At 38.2% G+C, this 14329-nt stretch overlaps 1 long non-coding RNA gene and 1 pseudogene across 1 annotated transcript; both read left to right on the forward strand.

Moving 5' to 3' along the window:
* Positions 1-2386: 2386 nt before the first annotated feature.
* On the forward strand, positions 2387-9269 carry LOC137240420 (uncharacterized). The gene is made up of 4 exons (XR_010949728.1): positions 2387-2552; positions 2625-2855; positions 7959-8139; positions 8210-9269. It is a non-coding gene; the product is annotated as an uncharacterized lncRNA (long non-coding RNA).
* A 1296-nt stretch (positions 9270-10565) lies between these two features.
* Positions 10566-11406, forward strand: LOC137241781 (vacuolar protein sorting-associated protein 33A-like; annotated as a pseudogene).
* Positions 11407-14329: the final 2923 nt, after the last annotated feature.

The following is a 14329-nucleotide window of genomic DNA, read 5'->3' on the forward strand; positions in this document are numbered from 1 at the left end:
GATAAACGTCAAAACTACAAACAGCCTCGCTCACCTGATGGAAATCTCAGGTCTAGAGTCGCATTTTTGGTCTCAACGACAACATTTTTGACTACCAATCGTATCGACTTTTTCAATTTTTCAATCATTCGGCGCACTCGGTAATGGTATCCATTTTGAATTCGCTGTCATTCCGAATCCAGCGAGTGCCTGTCAGAATGCTTGACAGATAAGTCAACACACTTGTACTTGTACACTATGATGTATATCGTCAAATTTGTGGTTTAACTAGTAACTTCCGCACCATATAATTTATGGATGGCGTAAGCTTGTTTCTTTTTCAATTCTACCTAGGGATGGAAACGATAAATCGATGTTTGTCAGAATACGCGCCCCGCGATCCAATGGAGGGGGATCCAGATCTCGATAAAATTTTAACGGGTTGGATTTTATATAAGGTGCCACGATTTTCAAAATTTTGTTGGTTTGTAGGGGTAGAGGGGGTCCTAAAAATCACAAAATTATCATCCGCAGCTCTAGGAAACTCTTAGTTTATGAAATATAAGCTTTTTATTTTCCAAATTTAGTAAAATATCAACTAAAGTCCTGCACGTAATATTGCTAAGGTTTGTATTTTCATGTTTTGGAAATAATATTACAACATAATTATTGCTGATAGTGTATTTTGTTCTGGTATTATATCGAACCATCACGACGTAAGGTATTTTTTTCATTGGAAATTAATTTGCTTATTATTTGTAAAAGAAGTTGAATCAGCCACATAATGTGCAGCACAATGAAAAAACAAATAAGAACCGATTGGATTTGCGGAACATGCAATGTACCATTGTGTTTATCAAAGAATAAAAGATGCTTCCAAGATTATCATAAAAGTAGTGGCCATTGTCTATAAATTGAACCACTATAAAATATTATTTTTATTTTTAACATATTATTTTTAACAGGGATTCAAGGGGTTGTGTAGCGCAATATATAGCTTCTCCAACCCAATTGTCAACCTCACCTTCGAGCGGCGAATCCCGTTTCACTAACAGACGAGGCTCTGGCGACCCCAAGCTCCTCATGGAACTTGGGGGTGGGAAGGGAGGGATGGCCTGAAGGTTTAATGTGGCCATATAAATCGTTCCCGAGATGGTCGGGCCAGCACCTTAATGGTGCTGTGTTACCGGAGCTTATCGGATCTGTATCCGACAAAGGACCATCACATCGATAACACTCCCCAAAGCCTTCGGGGAGTAACTAATCGCTACAACAACAACAACAACAACATTATTTTTAACAAAAATATAAATCATCTAAGAATTTTTTGTGAATTCATTTTAAGTTTTGATAATTTTTTATTAAAATAAAAACATTTAATTAAAAAAAAAAAAAAAGTTTTCTGCTACACAAGGAGGTAGAATTTTTCTTGAATCTTTGCCGCTGAAAGGGTTAAAAGTTATTCGCGGAAAACACTTCGGTACTATTGTGGCTTTTTTCGTTGTTGCAATTAAACAAACGAAAACAAATGAAGGTGGTGAATAGTGTTGCCAGATCCGCAACAATTTTTTTAGCTTGGTCATAGTACAATTACCAGGTGGAAGCAGATGTGAAAACGCAACCCTGATGTGTATTTTGTTGTTGCCGAACGGCCATAAAATGTCAATCTTTCTTTCAATTTCTTCTGTAAACATTGATGTATGAAGAGAAATGACACTTTATTTTTCCGAAAAAACTCACAACTTCCCTACAAGACGGAGGTAACCAGTTCACCCACACATTCAAAGCGTTTTTCGCTCTCCACTAACACATCGACGTTTCATGCTGTCATCGAAATGACAGTTCATTAATTATTCCGGAAAAATTGAAACGCAAAAAAAATATAAATTGTTTACAACGAAAAATATCTTGTGCTTTTAGTTGTGACATGTGACGGAAATTAAGAATATTGCTGCAGAGACCATATTTTTGCGTTGGCGGCCTTCGCCCAAAATAATATTAAGGGTAAAGTTTTACAAGACGGTACACCACCTAATTTAAAAATATCAAATAATAATAAAAACGGAGCTCGAAGCGCGCCTTTTGATTCCACGTTTGATAATTTTTGATAAAAATTGGGTGGTGCACCGTCTTTTAAATCGTTACCATATTAAGTTGTATAGAATCGACGGGTTGGCCTACAAGGTTTTATGTCAACTAAATCGCTCCCGATATGGTCGGGCTAGTACCTTAATGGTTCCCGGAACGTACCTGATCTGCATCCGGCAAAGGACCACCAAAGTCCATAACGGGGAGTGTCCTTATCGCTACAACAACAACAACATTATTTACTTTCTGATTTTCATTCATACGTATGTGCATTTTTAAATAATAAAAAAAATGTTATATTATTCTAATAGATAGCATCTCCGCCGGGTTGCGATTCTGCTCAGAATATGCCAAAATCAAAGGAAATCTACAAAAACAAGGTACTTTACAAGCAACATGCTTTGGAATACGGTACCAAACTGGTTGGATGTATTTCCCTAAAAAAGGCTGGAACTACGCATCTTGGTTTGCCAGTATTTGCTTCGGTAATTTATATTGATTTGTAGTGATTAAAAATTGCAATAGTAGATAATGTAATGTGAATTAAAATTGAATAGGTAGCCGGAGCAAAAAAGGCAACTGATCGGCCTGCAACTGTTATTTATGTGGTGCCACCGGGAGCTGCTGCTGCTATCCTAGAAGCATTAGAAGCAGAAATGTCTTTGATTTTTTGCATCACCAAAGTTGTGCCATAACATGATAGGGTTCGCGTTAAGCACGCTCTCTTAAGGCAAAAAAAATCGCGTCTAGTCAGGCCCGATTGTCCAGGAATCATCGCACCAGAAAGGGTAAGTAAATTGGCTACCATATTAAATATATAAGCAACATGTATGAATTTTTTAGTGATAATTTGTCATGCTTTTGTTGATAATCAACTGAAGAATGCAAATACGACAGAGTTCGAAGTTCATGTGAAAACCAATTAATTTTTTTAATTAGCATTTGGAGAGAAAAATACATATGTATGTATGCATAGAACTGCATAGAAGGGGAGGAAAAATGCATTATTATCAGTAGATTTGCAAGATTTTTGTCATTTCCCCTGCATCGCAGTTGTCATTACATTGCGTTAAGAGAGGACATCAACACCTTACTACCCACAGCCAGTTAAAATTATTGTAAATTTTGCTCTTTTCATCACTGTTTCAAAACGTGGAAAGTTATATATCGAGCATTCCATGGAGAATGGTGCATTTTAGCAGACTTTCGCATTGCCGGCATTATTAATATTCAATCCCTAGAAGGTTTAATGTAGTCATATCAATAGTTCCCGAGATGGTGGGGCTAGTACCACAATGGTGCTTGTTACCCGAACGTAGATAGATAGATCATTTATTGAGGATTGCACAGTGACTTGCACATCTCCTTCACAGCACCTCATCCTAGCCGACTTCCTTGATGAACCCCAGCAGTGTTCTTTGCTTGAGGGATTAAATATGGGAATGCTCTGGCCATGGTGAGCCCATAAACTTAGCCCTACGTCTTGAAATTGCGCCGCAATCTAGAAGGATATGGTCCACCGTCTGCTGATCCATCACAAAATCGGTATGTGTTGTTCGATACTATACCCAGCTTTTGCATGTGACTGTTCAGTCTACAGTGTCTTGTAAGAATAGCCGTTGGGGTTCTTAGGTTATCTTTTTGAGAGGCCTATTAATGCCCTATATCGAGTTGTCCTGTAACCCCCTAACAGTAACTTAGATTGACTCAGGCCTGGCATATTGCGCCAGTGTTCTTCCCTATTTCCCTTTCTTCTACTAATAGATGCCCCTGTGGGCCAACTGGCAGGAACGGCTCGGGATCGATGGGTCATGCAGTTGCTGCCTCTCTTACCGTGTTGTCCGCATGTTGTTGTTGTAGTAGCAGTGCTTCGCCCCATCTAATAGGTGCGACCGATCACAAATTGTCATCAATGTCCTCTAACGGGAGTCCAAAGAAACTTTCTGTTTCAACAGGGGTGGGCTATAATGAGAGGAGTGTTAGAGGCGTTGGTTGCACAATACAGTTAAAGAGATGGTTGGTGACATGTGGCGACACATTCCAAGCAGGACAATGTTTTGTATGTCGGGGTTGATTGTGGATAGGTAAGAGTTTAACCTGTTACGTTATCCAGCTCGAAGTTGGGCTAGAGTGACTACTCTCGTTTCCCTAGGGAGAGTGCGTTCCTCCTCTGCTAGTTTTGTTCTTTGAGTACAGGAATCACCGGCATAGAGGTCCGACGCCTGTTTGTGGAGTTCACGGAAGACATGCTTGTGTTTTTTAGCTTCAAACGGCTGTGTTCTCAGGTGCCGTATTTCCTCATAATGTAATGAGGCCGTGAACAACAAGAGCCACAAAAGATTTATAAAAGTTACGAGGACGCTGGATTTTGGAATCTAGCCCAGAGCAACCTGTCCGATGCAACCATCCCTTGCACGTGAAACACTGACAAGAGTATTTATTTTTTTAATTTAATTTATTTATTATTACGGCTGTTTAGGCCCAAAACTTAAACTACTAAGTACAATTCATTGTTATAATCACTTATTTCTATTGAATATGCTGTTGGAATGCCATGTGATTCCGATCAGCATATTTACTAGCGTGACAGAGGGACGATTCTGGGAGCCACTCATTAAAGGAAGGTTGGAAAGGTCGCGTTTCCAATCCTCCAGTGCTCCCAGCTTAAGGCAACAAAATTTGGAACTTATATTTTTCAATTATATGTGTATTTTAAGCTTTCGGAATGTATTAGTCTCCGATCAATGAAGCTAAACATGTCTTTGGATGTTGGAAATTGAAAATAAGTGTATCCAATCACCCCTCAACTTTGTTTAGTAAAGACGCTGTCGGAATGCATGAAGATTTCGATTAGCACAGCTCAACATATAATGGGAGGTTGAAAAGGACGTGTTTCCAATCCCCCTTGCTCCAACTTTTATTTGGCCTTATTTTCGTTAATTTTGTTACACATTATATAATTTTATTGTTATGTTTATGCTGTCGGAATGCGAATGATTCCGATCAGCAACAGTAAATACCAGCTGGAAATACCGAATTCCAGCGAAATTAGTTGTTGGAACTGTCTGGAGTTACAGGTGGCGACCGATTTTCTTTTCCTTAGGGCCGGATGCATTGTATTTTGCTGCTACCATTATTACCATTCCCTTTTCGCGCTCCAGTATCGGTATATTATGTAAAAAAATAAAAGAAAAAAAAACTATCTTATTGGAAGGGTTTTACAATGCTCCAATAAACTTTTTTTAAAAGTATTGAAGTTATTACTACTTTTTATGTGATTAGGAAGTTCATTGAAATATTTCAGGCCCTTATATATATGACCGTCCTAAAAAGATTCTTTTCCGGCAAACGCAGCAAACCCATTTCTCAGTACTGGGGTCAGGAGAAGGACCCGGATTGGGGTCGATACCTTCCCGGAAGAGGAGAGTATGGCGCAGACCCGCTGCAAGGATCTGCTGGGGGGTTGACAATTTGTGGGAGAGACGGAACAAATTAAACATGGAGTCCGCCTGCGCATTGCCCTCCACTCCCCTGTGGCCTAGGACCCAGGCCAACAGTACTACGTTGTGTGCTCCTAATTGATTCAGCTTTTCTACGCACTGAAGGACAAGTGCTGACTATTTCGAACGCCGCAAGTGCCTTTAGTGGAACCTGACTGCCTGACTGAGTATGGCAATTGTTTCTTTGGGGTATCAGCGCTGAAGGTTCAGCTTAGCGCACTAACTTATGGCGAATACTTCCGCTCGAAAATGCTTGGATGTGCTTTTAGAGTTACTGATATTTTGGTTCTGGGTCCGAAAACTCTGGCTCCAATCCCCTCTGGCGTCTTCGAGCCATCTATGTACCTTCCGATCTTGAGCCCAGTAATACATTGCACCCGCATATACCTATACAGCCGTACCAAGAGACGGAGCAGCCCATTACATATTGGCACAACCGGAGCACTGCTGGACATCCATCCTATATGAAAGCTATGCATTCAAAAGTGTTTGTACCAGTGGCTGGTGCACACCGAACTGGACCAATGTATGCTATATTGAGGCCTTCACAAATACCAAGCTATGTTTATGTAAATAATGTTACTGCTAATGTCAATTTGCACGGTTGAGCACATACAGTACCTACGTTTATACAAGGTGGAACACCACACTACCTACATGGCGATGTAGCCACCGATCAGGTTGTTGTAAGAGATTAATTAAAATATGTTATTCATAAACACTGATTCTTATATTTTTATTATCATTAAACTGTAGACTAGACTCATGACGGGTATTCTTACTGGATACTGCCTTCTGGCGTCACATGCCTTTAAATTAGGCTTGGTCAGTGATAGCAGATGTAGGAAGTGCGATTTGGAGGAGGAAACGATCGATTTCATTCTGTGCTCGTGCCCTGCGCTTGCCGGGCTAAGACTCCAGCTGACAGATGTCAGATCTAGAAGCAGCAAGTGGCTTAAGTTCTAGGAAGCCGCTAACCCGCTGGAGCCATGAGAAGCGTGGGTGCACTTTGGGTGTCCCAAGACAAGTTCCGTACCTGCTCCGAATAATTTGATAGATAGATAGATTAGATAGGGATCTGTTCTAGGTCCAACTCTTTGGAATGCGGTGTATGGCGGGGTGCTACAAAACCACCTTCCCGGAGGCACGGAAATTGTCGGCTATGCAGATGATATTGTCGTAGTAGCAGTAGCCAAGAAACTTGATCTGCTCCAAGCATTATGTAATGACGCCATGGGAAGAATAGAGGAATGGTTGACGAACACGGGGCTGGAGATGGCTAGCAATAAGACAGAAGTGGTTCTGATGAGCTCAAAGCGGACTGTGGATGAGTTGGTCCTAACCATAGGAGATTTTCAAATAAATTCAAAGCCCTCCTTGAAATATCTAGGAGTAATCATTGACTCAAAACTAACTTTTAGGGAGCACTTCAGGGCGGTGGGGGACAAAGTTTCTAGAGTTAGTGGAACCCTAACGCGAATAATGCCCAACATCGGCGGTCCAAGCGAAGCTACCCGTCAGCGATTATCCAACGTAACCAGCTCTATAATATTATATGCAGCACCAGTATGGCACAGATCTAAAATGGTCCACCTAAAAGATATACTAGCAGCCTACCGCATTACTGCTATACGAATAGCATGTGCTGTTCCGACGACGCGATCCATGTTTTATCCAGGAAAATCCCAGTAGATCTACTCTCAGGTGAAATGGCCGATCTGTATGGCATTGGATTCAGCCGACCATCTGAAGATGCTAAGAAAACCGCAAGGTCACGAACAATAGTTAGGTGGCAAGAACGGCGGGAAGATTCGAGAAAAGAGCGCTGAACCTTCATGCTAGTCCGGAATATAGCGGAATGGTACGAGCGAAAACACGGCAAACTAAATTACCATCTCACACAGATATTGAGCGGGCACGGTGGCTTGAAGGAATATCTACATAAGCGTGGGATAGAGGAGGATCCTTTCTGTCCAAGCTGTCCGTCCGAATTGGAAGGCGCAGAACATGTAATATTTCACTGCCCTCGTTTTCACGGCGAAAGACTGTCTGTAAACAGAGTTTTTGGAGAGGAACCTTCCATTAGGAATTTAGTTCCACGAATTTGCGGACAAATAGATTGTTGGATTGCTGTGAGCAAGATGGCCTTTATAGTAATGACGAAATTGATGATGCATGCCGAAAGGGAGCGTAGAGAAATGCGCATACGAAGTAGTGGCGACTAAATCGCCTTTGAAGTTACTTTACCAGGTCCTGATTCTAGTTATCTGAAATTTCTCTTGTGCCTTTGGAAAAGAGCTATGTGTGGAGCCCTATTTATGGAACACTTTTCGGCTTATATTAAAAACTTTTAATCTATTCTTACTGATATGAGTTTCTTTTTCATTCTAGGTAATTTGATTTTGACGATGTGAGGATAGAAATATCCCAAATATTCCAGCTGTGGCTGTAAGAACATACATTTGCTCAAATTAGAAGAAAACTGCACGGTTGAGCACATCCAGTATCTACGTTTATACAAGGAGGAACACCACACTACTTTCACGGGGATGTAGCCACCGATCACGTTGTTGTAAGAGCTTATTTTAAATATGTTATTCATAAACACTGATTCTAATATTTTGTTTTGGTTTTTACTTTAGAGTCAACCTGTTATATAAGCGATGTCAGCTATGCCTGTAACTTAAGCGCCTTCAGATGTAATAGTTACCGCGGACGCGGTCACAGGAGTAGTTCACTACGTGGGGATTACACTAATCAAGGACTTTCAATATTGGAAGGATTTCCAGCACTATAACACACCAACAATATGTGCAATCACCCGAATAAATTGTACAACAAACGTTAACACCACATCATCAGCCAGCAACAACAACAACAAACGCAACAAGTTGAAACTTCTAAACAATTAATGACTAGTGAACCACCAACATATCCGCAATATGCGCAAACATCAACACCAACATGTGTCGCCTACTTTGCAACACGGTGAAGATGGCCAAGGCCATTCTGATTCTAATACTGATAAAGGCGAACCATTGGCAAATTTAAAAACTCAAACAGACCACGAAAAATGTTGATGATGGTATTAATTCTAGTACGGATAGTAAAGAATTTAAACCTAGGAAAAAAGCTAAACTTGATAAAAACTTAACCGAAGATGACAATGTTTCTAATTCTAATACTAAGGAAGATGAACCTTTGATAAATATGAAGCTTAAAACAGAGTTATCAAAAAATGACGATGATGATAATGATGTTGATGCAAAGTCCAATGTTGAAAATGATGAAAATTATGAAACAGAATCTGAAAATAGTATGAGTGTGGATTATAACCTGAAGCAAAACTGTCATATCCTGTACGGCCAGAATTAGATGTTAAGAAAAGAGCCTACATAAAGAGGCTCAGTATATTTATGGAAAATTTATCATGAGACAATGCCCAATGTATGTATTTCAATTAAATTCAGCACATTGTTGGAAAAAGCATCTAAACTTTATGCATCGTGTAGAGAAACCAGAACATTTACAATTTAAATATAACGAACGTGGTGCAAAATGTAAATTTTGTGTTATTCAAGCAGCTACACCAAGCTTCAACAAATTATTGGACCATGAGATTTCTCATATGCCTAATAGTCATTATTTAAAATGTAAATTATGCGATTGGAAGACGAAAATACATTCAAGTATGAATTTTTATTTACGTTTACAACACGCTGAAACAATTGATGTAACAACGAAAAGTTTAGAATTGAATGTTTGTCCATATTGTAATCACAATGGTATTTGCAAACACTTAATACATCTTTTCTATGTTTAGAATGTGGTGAATAATTTAGAACAAATACAAGTTTACGTGTACACCACAAGATTTGAACGGAAATATCTTGAGGGTATGGTTACACCTATGTGGCATCTACAAGATATTTATAATTACTAGTATGGAATGAATCCGGATATGAAAGAAAACGGAGGTGACGAATCACCATGCTTCTTTGGATTCTGGTGATACTCCTGACATGCTTCCTAATTTCCCTACGTCTGATGTTACTATACCTACCAAACTAATATGACTGCAAACTGATGAGCAACACTACCAGCGCAGGAAAAATAAGAACTTCAAAACAAGGTTTCGGAAAGGGCACGACTATGAATAGACGTTAATGTATTTATATAGTTTATAAATATAAAAATTCACATATGTAAAGTTCGCTAGAGTAATAAGGCAATAATTTAAATTCTAAAAAAACATTGTATATATGAATAATTTATAATTAAATATTATCTGAACATAAAGGACGCGTTTCATTCATAGAAAAAGCGATTTGACAGAAGGTAATCGATACGGGTAACCGATAGACCAGTTACCCGTATTGTTGTTGTTGCATATGTTTTGGTTAGCGATAACGAAAACATAACTGATGAAGTAACTTAAAAATGTAAATAACATCGAGCGAGAAGGAATGTCGAAAACACAATAGGTAAGAGCGAGAAAGAGAGTCACACGTACACTATTTTGAGAGAGCACATGCGTTACCTTTTTCACGACAGCAATGTAAAAGTCATTAAGACGATAATTGGTGAACAAGTTATTGATGACGATTAAGTAATCGATTAGGGAACGGGTACCTGTCTTGTAGGGTTGTAGCTGTAAAGAATACGCTTTTTATGAATTCAGGAGAAAATTTGTATGCTGAACTACGAGACAAAAATTTTAATGAGGTAGGGAAAATACCAGGCATGCTTAACGAACGAAACGATATCATTTCGTTACGATAATCAACGTTAATAAACGAAACGAAGTCATTTCGTTTCGTTTATTAACGTTAAGAACGACAAATTAACGTTAATTTGACGATCTTAACGTTAATAAACGAAACGAAGTGACTTCGTTTCGTTTATTAGCGTTGATTATCGTAACGAAATGATATCGTTTCGTTCGTTAAGCATGCCTGGAAAATACTATCTCGAAATGCTCGTGAATTTAGTGTTCAAATGAATGCTAATGCACAGCATGCATCGTTGCAGAATATGAAACGTTTTGTAGAAGCTACCAGCGTTATTGGTACATAATCAATCTGTAGCAACCATTGCTGAACTAATCCGTAATAAATTGGACGACTTTGAATTTTGCGATGATCTTACTGCTGAACAAGAACTTATAATGTGCGAAGATATATAAAAGGTTAGTGCCTATATTGAGGATATGATAGCTAAAAAAGGTGTTCTACGAAATGTTTTACGTTTAATAACAATGCAATGTGCTGCGGCTTCCGGATTTAAGAGAAGGTGAATTTTATATCACAAAGTCATTGTAAATACCCGATGTTAAGCATATCTTTATTTGTAGGTTTTAAATTATTACAAGCGTGATCTGGTGCATGTATATGATATTGTTGTTTCGCTTAAAATAAGCAATTTGGAGAAGGTGGGGCTTTTATATACTCAGTCCGAATCACGTGCATATGCAGTAATACGAAAGGTATTTCGTTTGTACAACGGGATGAATAAGCTTTTTTATTAAATTTCTATTCATTAATTTATAGACACTTAATTTGACTGTTGATGATGTGATCGAAGTGGAACCGAAAGATATAAGCTATGTTCATAGTTTTTATGCACCACAGACCGCACGTATTGTTGAACAAACAATTAAACCATAAGGTTAGCAATCATTAAAGAGTCAAATCAATAATCTACCGGGCCCAACTTTTGAAGATTGTCAAACTCAATTGATTGGTGTTGGTGGTCGTCATAATTAGTCTATCCCAATCGAAGGTTCAGCTCTAAGCATTCCTCGAGTAGTTTTAATATTTTTCATTGGCGGTTATAGCAAAAAAACAAGAAACATATGTAATACTTTTATTGATTGCAAAATAATAAAATATACTTGAATAATATATTTTTTGTTTTGTTTTTATGTAAAATTTTATGTATTAGTAGTAATATAAAACTAATAATAATAAAATTAAGAACAACAATACATAAAAATAATATATAATAATATTAATAACGGAGTACGGAAGATCGCTACGTGAGCATTGGATACTCCCATATTAGTGGCGTAGCAACCGTCTTCCCGTTAGGGGAGAAAAATATTCCTTACGTATCTGTTGACCATATCCCATCTGCCAATTCCGCCGGTCATCGAATTGATGGCACCACCCAGGGATATATAACTTAGTAAAATATCCATCTTCCTCGGGGTCAAAGTGCTATCCAATGCGAAGAAATGTCAACCTCACCTACCCGTAGCGAATCCTGTTTCTTTAACAGCCGAGGTTCTGGCGACCGCAAGTTCCTCATGGATATAGGGGGTGGCAGGGCGGATCGCCTAGGTTTCATGTGGCCTCACGACATCGTTCCCGAGATGGTCAGGTACTAAATGGTGCTTGTTACCGGAGCTTACCGGATCTGCATTCGGCAAGGGACCATCAACATCGATAACACTCCTCCAAGGCCTTCGGTGAATGTCCTTATCGCTACAACAACAACAATGACGTAGTTGCTCCAAAAGACGAGCAGAAAATGCAGTATTATCCTCAAAATCGGTTAATTCCAATTATAAAGATTTGCGTACATGGTAAGCAACAGTGAATTCTTCCTTGTTTTAGTTATTATTTCGGATTTGTTTGTGTAATCTATTTGGAGCTTCCACACAAAATTTTTTACAAAAACTTATTTCCATGTAAAAAGAAATCCTATTGTATTAATTAGTACATTATTTGAAAAAACTGCAAAACATTAAAGTTTTCACAACAAATGTAAATAAACAAAAAATGTAAACAAAGTTTGACAATCTATGGCCAGCCTCGAATGAAAAAACATGTAAAATGCAACTCTGATGCTTTTACCTGATAATTGTACCATGATCTTGGTAGAACATTATAAGGTGGTGGCACGTCGACATAAATGCAAACAAACATACACTATCAATGTATTTTGTTTTTGTAAAACACTTTTAATAATTTGTAGTCTAATATTATTTGGGGCGCTGCGCAGAAGGGTGTACTACGCAGAAGAATATCACCGTGGCGGTAGCCACGGTTATACCACACACCCGAACTTGGCATGGCGTAGCCCAGGGTTATTTTTTATAAGCGCGGCCCAAGGCCGCCTATGCAGAATTACCGTTGGAATGTATGTATTCTGCACTTGTTCCAATTAAATACATTAATCTCAAATTATTCAGAGAATTACAAAACAAAATACATTGATAGTGTATGTTTGTTTGCATTTATGTCGACGTGCCACCACCTTATAATGTTCTATCAAGATAAAAAGATATTGTTGCGGAGCTGGCAACCCTATTCCCCTACAAGAATACTGACTATCATATGACTATCATCTGATTGTCAGCAATGTCAACCTAACGATCAGCGCCTCATACAAACTTTCTATCACAAACTTAAGGGGACTTGCGCAAATGTGATGTAAACAACTGTGTACGTGTGAGTTTTTGTCTCTTTCTTATACACCAACATCGCCTACTGATTAAGTATATAGCCGTACTGCTCACTCTCATTCCTTTTCCTGGATCAGTGCTGACACTCTAACTATCAAAATGTGTCATAAATGATAGTTTACTGTAGATATCAGGTTTGACTGTTATACTATCATAAATGACCATTGTTATATTCCGCCAAAAATGAAACAATGCTTTTTGATTTTTATTTACTTTATTTCATTACGTTTTTAATTTTGTACATGATAAAAGCATACGTGTTTCTTATTTGTTTAAAATAAATAGTTTTATAAGAATTCGAGTTCAGAATGTTCAATTTAAATTCAGAAAATAAAAAAACAACAGAAGAGCGCTTTCCTCATGCGGAAGCACATTTAAAAATGAATCACCACTAACCACTATTATTTTTCGCGTATCAATTTTTTTAGTGCGCCCCATACATTCAGACAGCTTTTGGTATTTTTTAATATTATTTTCTTTTAGCATGAAGCTTTGAAATGCTCCCTTTTTCATTTTTTTAACTTATTTTTTATATGGTTTTCGTCGGTTGAAAATGGCGGAATTTAAAAAATAACAAACAAGCGTGATAATCATTTGATTGTCATATGACAGTCAGTAGTGACAACATGATTAAATCGGATAAACTGTTCTCGCATACATAAAATTCCGTTGAGAATTATGTATCTGTCTCACATGCATAATGCTATCTGCTGTATGTTCTTTTGTTCTGTACCAGGTGTCCGAAGCTTTCCCAGTTTGAGTCCTTTTTCATGATTATAGGCTGTCGTTGGGAACATGCGTACATGCGTGAGCGATCAAAGGAACATACATAAATTTGAGTATCAATGTTTACGTCATCGCAGGATCAGCATTGTCAGTTACAAGTGTGAGTGTATTAGTAAAACTATCAGCGTTTCTTGTAGGGTCACCACCTTCATTTGTTTTCGTTTGTTTAATTGCAACATACCCTACAAGAATACTGATTATCATATGACTATCATCTGATTATCAGCAATGTCAACCTAACGATCAGCGCCTCATACAAACTTTCTATCACAAACTTAAGGGGACTTGCGCAAATGTGATGTAAACAACTGTGTACGTGTGAGTTTTTGTCTCCTTCTTATACACCAACATGGCCTACTGATTAAGTATATAGCCGTACTGCTCACTCTCATTCCTTTTCCTGGATCAGTGCTGACACTCTAACTATCAAAAAGTGTCATAAATGATAGTTTACTGTAGATATCAGGTTTGACTGTTATACTATCATAAATGACCATTGTTAAATTCC

The sequence above is a fragment of the Eurosta solidaginis genome, chromosome 2 (genome assembly GCF_040869045.1).
Source record: "Eurosta solidaginis isolate ZX-2024a chromosome 2, ASM4086904v1, whole genome shotgun sequence".
In the NCBI taxonomy this organism is placed as follows: domain Eukaryota; kingdom Metazoa; phylum Arthropoda; class Insecta; order Diptera; family Tephritidae; genus Eurosta; species Eurosta solidaginis.